The following is an 8,676-nucleotide window of genomic DNA, read 5'->3' as shown; positions in this document are numbered from 1 at the left end:
ACTAAAAAAAGTTTAGCGTAAAGAGCGAGGTATTGACTAGGGAGAACCCCCCAAATATGCGTAATAATTCCTGTTCGTTTAAAATTTTGATAATGCTCTTTCCTTTCAGTGGAAAAAACTTGTTTTTTTTTAAATATAATTTCTGATGTTTTTTTTTTAATGCTGGGAAATCCGGCACCCCTTTCATAGCAATGTCCCTTCCCCCATGAAAACTTTCTACATTGAAAGATCCTCCACGTAACCCCTATCTCCCACTATCAGAAAATCCCCCTGAAAACCTCTGTATACTTCCCAAAAACCAATACTATGTGAAAACAATGGGCAAAGTTCATAGTTTGCAACCCTTCCCCCGGGGACTCTGGGGGATTAAGTCAACCTCAAAGACATAGTTACTATATTTTTCGACCATACTGAACAGAATGGCTATCCCAAAATTTTGAGCGGGTGACTATGGGAAAAAATGAGCGTGGGAGGGGGCCTAGTTGTCCTCTTTTTTGTCAGTTCAAATGGCGCTAGATCTTTCAATTTTCGTTCAAACGACCCCTCCTGCGATATTCAAGGACCACTGGGCCGATGCGATTACCCCTGGAAAAAAAAACCAAATAAACATGCCTCCATCATCTTCCTTCTGTCAAAAAATACCCAATTCCACATTTTTGCAGATAGGAGCTTGAAACCTCTATAGTACGCTGAATCTGATGGTGTGATTTTCATTATGATTCTATGACTTTTAGGGGATGTTTTCCTCTTTTTTTTTGAAATTAAGGCAAATTTTCTCAGGTTCGTAACTTTTTTGAGGGTAAGACTAAACTTGATATAACATACATTTTTGAAATCAGCATAAAAGTCCAATTCTTTTGATGTATCCATTGGTATCAAAATTCCGTTTGGTAGAGTTTCGGTTACTATTCAGCCAGGTCGCTCCTTACATACAGTTCGTTACCAGGAACTGTTTGAAATCAAACTTACGGATGGTAGAAGTGATAAAAATCACGTAGATATTAGCAATAGCTTTCAAATGTGCCATTAGAGTTCACTCTAAAAAGTTCTGGTAGGCCACCAGCCCCAGCTTTTCCACATGAGACATGGTACCAAAAGTGCCGTTTTTCGTGTTACTTTCAACTTGCTGATGGTGGAATTTATAGTAAGGACCTGGATATGAGCAATATCTTTTAATCAATATCAATATCAATATCTTTACGGTCACTTAAAAAAGGCACTAGCAAATTTAATTTCCCTTAAATGAGCCATTTAAACATCTCTCTATGATGTTCTGGTCATTCGCTAGCCCTGGGAAAAAAAAAAGCAAAAAAGGAGACAGCACTACCCATGCAAAAAAGTGATTTTCCTTGGTGTTCAAGGTGAAGGGCTTTAATTGTCCTAACTAAGGGACCATGCAGATCCCAATGGTGCAATTTTTATATCGATCTGACACCATTTCCAAGGGGTTTCAGACTCTTTTTCGAAATCACCGTACATTCCTTTTGGCAATAAACTTTTACTTTTAAGATTAACCAAAACAATAGTTACCATTCCTGAATCAGTGTCAGATGGCAATTCTTTCACTAAGCAGTTTTTTTTTAACTCGTTTTTCAACTTTTGGCTACTATGGGCTGTGGTTCGCTCTTTACTAGATTGCAGGTACTGCTGCACACGGTTCTATCCATAAGTACACTAAAAAAAAAAAAAGTATTTTTCTTCCTACCTGGACCAGTCTTTGAGGAATAAAAGCGAAAGCGCAGGGCAGTCGTGACAAATTTTACAATTATTCAAAGACGACTTTCTACGTCAGTATTACCCTGCACTTTCATTTTTAGTCTTAAAAAAAGATCATTGGAGACATAAGATCTTTCTATTATTTTATTTGTAAACAGAATTTGTTTTAGAGATTGTTTTGATCGTTCCGTTTATACTCAACTATAGGATCCAGTTGCGTACCTCGTGATTAAGGTTGTTCAGCCTTACATTGGTTTTAATGCGCTTCTTTTGTTAGGGAAGACTTCCGTCTCAGTGTGCTCAACTGCTTATTACATCCCTTTGATTGCTTCCTGAGGGTGTTTATTCTTATGCGTGCGAGATTACTAAATCAACAAGCATTTAACATGCTACCATGATCTTATGATGATGAATTGATTGAATTATTGCCTTTCATGTAAGATTTTCAAACAATGGGATGAAGATCTACTGTGTTATCAGATACATAATTAGTCAAATAGTATTACGCATGGGCGCCAATTCACGAAAGCGGTGGTAAAAAAACAAAATGTATTTTCAAAATCTAGGGGGGGAGCCTGTTTTATTTGTCAATAAAATAAAAAAATAGATAATTTTCAATGAAAATACCAAAACACAAATTTTCAAATTTACAACGTAGTTACCTCCCCCCATGGTTACCCCTGGTATTGTGCCTCAGTTTAAGTTTTAGGTTTAAAAGCTGCACCAGCAATCGACTAGGGTAGCCCAAAAGGCGTTATGTTCGTACAGTATTTTTTAAAGAAGATCGAATAAACTAAAATATGCGTCTTGAGTGTTTTGACCGTTATTACGATCAATTGTTTTTAAACTGAGGTTATTATTTAGCCATAGGACATAAACATATTTGATATCTAAAACACTATTTTTCAACTATTTCTGTAAATGTGAACTGGTGATGCAACTACACTTGAGAAAATCATCAGAAATTTCTACATATTTTCTCTATTATATATGTTTTTGAATAATTTTTTTTCAGAAAAAATGTTTTTTTTAGCAACAAAAAAATAAAATATAATATTTTCTGGCATTAATCGGCCATTTTAAAGCAAAAAATGAAGTCACGCCAAGAAGCGACCTGTTTCTACCAAGTATTGCCAGAGAACGACATTTTTCTAGAAAAGGCGATTAAATTCTGTATAGCCAATCAAAGTAGTCAAACAGTTCGTGATAACAAACTGCAAGCAAGGAGCGACCCGACTCAATAGTAACCTAAACTCTAGAACGCGGAATTTTGATGCCAATAGATATATCAGAAGAATCAGATTTTTATAGTGATTTCAAATATATATGTCTCATTAAGTCTAATGATACAAATCAAAGGTTACGAGCCTACGAAAACTTGCATGATTTTCAAAAAAGGGGAAACATGTCCTAAAAGTCATAGAATCTTCATTAAAATCTTACCGTCAGATTCAACGTACCAGAGAACCCTAATGTAGAGGTTCTCCAATCTGCAAAAATGTGGAATTTTGAATTTATGTCAGAAGAAAGATCACGGATGCGTGTTTGGTTGTTTTTTTTTTCCCAGGAGTGATCGTATCGACCCAGTGGGCCTAAAACGTCGAGAGAGGGCTCATTCTAACAGAAATGAAAAGTACTAGTGCCTTTTTAAATTGACCAAAAAAATTGGATGGCAACAAGCCCCCCCACGCCACTTTTTTCCCAAAATCGCCCGATCAAAATTTTGAGATATTCTTTTTCTTCTGCATAGTTGAAAAGATCAATAACTATGTCTTTAGAGATAAATTACCCCTACATCCCCTGGGGAGAAGTTTTTAAGTTACAAAATTTACCCATTGTTTTATTTGTTATTGGGAAATATAGGTACATTTTTCGAGTGGGAAGGGGAGGACGGATTTTCTGTAATTAGTTTTTATGGTAATTCTAAATCAATTGACTATCTCAGAACTTGCACAAAATAGCTTTTTGGCCTTCTTTTGGCTAGAATCATTATTTTGGCTAGAGGGCTCATTCTACCGGATATGAAAAGATCTAGTGCCCTTTTTTAATGACAAAAAAATTGGAGGACAACTAAGGCCCCCTCCTACGCCAGTTTTTTCCCAAAATCGTCCAATCAAAATTCTGAGATTGCTTCTTTGTTCAGCGTAGTTGAAAGGCCCAATAAATATGTTTTTGGAGATAGCATCACCCCCTAGTCCCTGGAGAAGGGTCTTTAAGTTATTAAATTTGCCAATTGTTTACGCATAGTATTTATTATTGGGAAGTATACTTACATTTTACAGGTGGGGAGGGGAGGAAGAATTTTTGGCAGGGGATATCTTGCACGAGGAGAATTTTCTACGGAGAAGGAATTTTGCGGGGGGTGAACTTCTCATGGGAAATTTTATACTGCAGGAATTTGCCAGAATTCCTAAACGAATTTCTTTATAAGTCTTACTTTCTCTTTACCGACTCAATTTTACGGGTGGAAATATTAAGGTTAATTGTCCGGGGTAAGTTTTCACCAGGATTGGATTTTCCAGAGCATATTTCTGTGGAAGGGGGATTTTTCCGTGGAGGTAGAGCAAGATATCATGGTAATATTTAAAAAAGATCAGAAATTAATATGAAAAAACAGTATTTTCAACTGAAAGTAAGAAGCAACATTAAAACTCAAAGCGAACAGAAATTATTCCTTATATGAAGAAGTTGCCCCCCTCCTCAATACCTCGCTCTTCATGCTAAAGCTCTTAGCATTTTAAAAAAAAAGCTTCCTATTCTAATTAAATCAAGACCTTTGAGGCTAGCTGCCAAAAAGCAAGATTAGCACTAAAAATTTGTTTTTAAATATTCTTCTTTCATTTCAATGAATGGCCTTGTTTCATCTCACTTTATTTATAAGTCCTGGTTGAACTTCGCTGAAGTAAGGATGTTAGGACTGTTTTAAAAAAATATGTTCTAGTTTCGTAGATCATATGTTGTTGTAAGTTTTTCTTCTTTTGCATATTTATGTTTTGCTTAGCACGGCTCTTGGACATAAGGCCGAAATATTCATTCAAATTAGATTTCCACTGTCTTACGAAAAGAACTCTCTATTGTTCTTTTTTTTGTAATATTGCTCCTTACTTTCAGTTGAAAAAAATTGATTATTTTTTATTTAGATTTTGGGTTGGTGGCTGACCTTTTTTGATATGGGTTTAGTCTTTTCATTTTTTTTACCTGTTATTTTATTCCGCTTTATTAGCTTTTTTATTCTTCAAATTTGGATTCTCGTTTCATTTGAAAATTAAATAAAAAAAAAAAGTTTTTTTTTAACTGAAAGTAAGGAGCGAAATTAAAACTTAAAACGAACAGAAATTACTTCGTATATGAAAGGGGCTGCTTTCTCATCAGTGCCCTGCTCTTTACGCTAAAGTTTGACTCTTTCTCTCAACTCTTCTTTTTAAAACGGTAAAAAACTTCGTGTAAAGAGCGGGGCGTTGATGAGGAAGCAGCCCCTTTCATATACGAAGTAATTTCTGTTCGTTTTAAGTTTTAATGTCGCTCCTTACTTTTCGTTAAAAAAACTTGTTTTCTTTATTTAATTTCTGAAAGTTTTTGAATCAATGCATGTTTTGATTTTGGTTCTCCGCAGAGAAATAATTAAAGCGAAATTTGCATATTTATTTTTTTGGCTAAATGGCTTTCTCATAAATTTGATCGAATGATTTTGAGAAAAAAAAGAGCAGGGGAGGAAGCCTAGTTGTCCTCCGATTTTTTGGTTACTTAGAAAGGCAACTAGAACTTTTAATTTTTTACGAATGTTTTTATTAGTAAAAGATATACGTAACTTATTAATTAGCTTACGTAACGAACTTTTGTATTCTCATGTTTTTGTTACATATATGAGGGGGTTCACCCCCTCGTCAGTACCTCGCTCTTTACACTAAAGCTTAAATTTTGTCCCAATTCATTAAGAATGACCTCTGAATCACAAAAGCCGTTAAATAAATAGTTGAAATTACTAAAAATACTTTAGCGTAAAGAGCAAGGTATTAGGAGGAAGTGAGCCCCGCTACTACGTAATAATTTCTGTTCGTTTTAAGTTTTAATGCTGCTCCTTACTTCCAGTTGAAAATTTTTTTCATATTTATTTTTTCATCGTTTTTTTTAATTAACGCTAGGAAATCCTGCGCTCCCTTCATGGAACTTTTCTTCCCCCATGACAAATTCCTCGATGGAAAGTTCCCCCAACATATCCCCTTCTTCTCAGCCTCTCCCCCAAACCAGAAAATCCCCCTGAAAACGTCTGTACACTTCCCAATAACCATTACTATATGTAAGAACTGGTCAAAGTTTGTAACTTGTAGCCACTCCCACGGGGACTGTTGGGGAGTAAGTCGTCCCCAAAGACATAGTTATAAGGTTTTTCGACTACGTTGAATAAAACGGTCATATCAGAATTTTGATCCGTTGACTTTGGGAAAATAATTAGCGTGGGAGGGGGCCTAGGTGCCCTCCAATTTTTTTGGTCACTCAAAAAGGGCACTAGAACTTTTCACTTCCGTTAGAATGAGCCCTCTCACAACATTCTAGGACCATTGGGTCGATACGATCACCCCTGAAAAAAAACAAAAAAAACAAAAAAACAAATAAACACGCACTCATGATCTGCCTTCTGGCAATAAATACAAATTTCCACATTTTTGTAGATAGGAGCTTGAAATTTGTACTATAGGGTTCTCTGATACGCTAAATATGATGGTGTGATTTTCGTTAAGATTCTATGACTTTTAGGGGGTGTTTCCCCCTATTTTCTAAAATAAGGCACATTTTCTCAGGCACGTAACTTTTGATGGGTAAGATTAAACTTGATGAAACTGATATATTTAAAATCAGCATTATAATGCAATTCTTTTGATGTAGCTATTAGTATCAAAATTCCATTTCTTAGAGATTTGGTTACAATTGAGCCGGGTCGCTCCTTACTACAGTTCGTTACCACGAACTGTTTGATCCACTTTGTTTTAATAAGGGGCAACATTAAAACTAAAAAAGCAGGAACTACTCCAAATATGAAGGCGTTGCCCCTTCATTTACGTCATAAGAGTTCAGGAAAGTTTTATAGTACTTCTAAAAAAGCTTCTTATTGTTCTAATTAAACAACCCTCATGTTTCAGGAGTCACTCTTAAGAAGTTAGGAAAGAATTCAAACTTAAGCCTAAAGAGCGAGGTGTTGGGGAGGGGATAATCCCCTTCATACATGTAATAATTCCTGTTTGTTTTAAGTTTTAATGTTGCTCCTTACTTTCAGTTGAAAAAAACTTGTTTTTTAGTTTAATTTTTTATCGTTTTATAAATAATACCAGGAGACCTGGCCCCACCTACACGCAGAAATTCCCTTCCTGCGGAAATATCCTCTAGACAATTCAATCATGGCGAAAATTCACCCCGGACGATTACCTTTAACAACATCACGAGTTAAACTAAGACGGAAAAGAGAAAGCAAGACACATAAAAAGAATTCTTATAAATACCCCCTCCCCAATGTATAATTTCCCCTGACAATTTCTCCCCCTAGAAATTTCCCTTCCCATGGAAAATTACCCCCTGGAAAACCCCAGCAGAAAATTCATCCCCCCCACCTGAAAATTTATACATACTTCCCAATAAAAAATTATGTGCTTAATCATTGTACAAATTTTATAACTTAAAGACCTTCCCCCTGGGGATGGGGGGTATTTTAAATCCAAGGGCATAGTTATTCGAGCCTTTAAACTATTGGGAACAAAATAATTATCTCAAAAATTTGATCAGACGATACTGGACGGGCCTAGTGCCCGTCCAGTATTTTTGGTCACTTAAAAAGGGCACTAAAATTCTTAATTTTCGTTTGAAGAGCCCTCTCAAGATATTCTAGGACCATTGAGTTGATACTATCACCCCTGAAAAAAAAAACAAAAAAACATGCCTTTGTGATCTTTCTTCTTGTAAAAAATACAAAATTCCACATTTTTACAGATAGAATTTTTAAACCTCTATAGTAGGGTTCTTTGATACACTGAAACTGATGGTGATGAAAATCATCATGGTTTTCATTACATATATCATTCATGATGACTGTTAAGGGGTGTTTTACCCTTTTTCGAAAATAAGGCAAATTTTTTCAGGCTCGTAGCCTGTAATCAATTGGACTAATCTTAATGAAACTTATATATTTCAGATCAGCATAATAAGCAGATTACTCTGATATACCTATTGGTATCAAAATTCCCTTTCTATAGTTTCGGTTGCTATTGAGCCGGGTCGCCCCTTACTTACAGTTCGGTACCAAGAACTGTTTGACATAATGTTTGCTACACTTTTCCTGTCAAATAGAATATATGAATATGAACAAAAAAATTGCGAGGACAATAACTTTCCAGAACTAGTTTGTGAATATTAATTTGAGTACGAATTCGAGATATTAGCCAATGTAAAAAATGTTGGGCTTTAAATTTTTAAAAATGCCACAATTTACAAGAAAAAGGGACACCTTTGGCTGGCCCCAGGGCCACAGACTGGACTGGGATGGTCAAAGGGCTGTCAGCATCATGACCAAATGAAAACCAAAGTACACATAACAAGGAATTTTCAACTTGATATTTCAACAGAGTATAATGAGTTATATTTCTGGAAAGAAAAATCCTAACGATGAGCCAGTAAGCAAGAACAGACTTGATTTTTGAATTGAGAAACTACAGTTGGGCCAATAGCGCTGTTCACATTTTTTCTTCAATAGCAATCCAGGCGACCAGTGTGATCTTATTCAGATGTACTTTTAATTTTTGAAGAAAAACACAATAACTTTGGCGTGTTTGACATTGCCCCACCTAGAAACTGCAAAAAGAAAAGGGCAACCGCTGCGACGATCGTTCTCTATATACTAGGGGAAAGTAAATACTTTTGACTCGTGTCGATAGAAGCTGGTATAAAAAATCTATATAATAAGGGTGGAGTCAA

The sequence above is a fragment of the Artemia franciscana genome, chromosome 9 (genome assembly GCF_032884065.1).
Source record: "Artemia franciscana chromosome 9, ASM3288406v1, whole genome shotgun sequence".
NCBI lineage: Eukaryota > Metazoa > Arthropoda > Branchiopoda > Anostraca > Artemiidae > Artemia > Artemia franciscana.
This window is presented reverse-complemented; position numbering follows the sequence as displayed.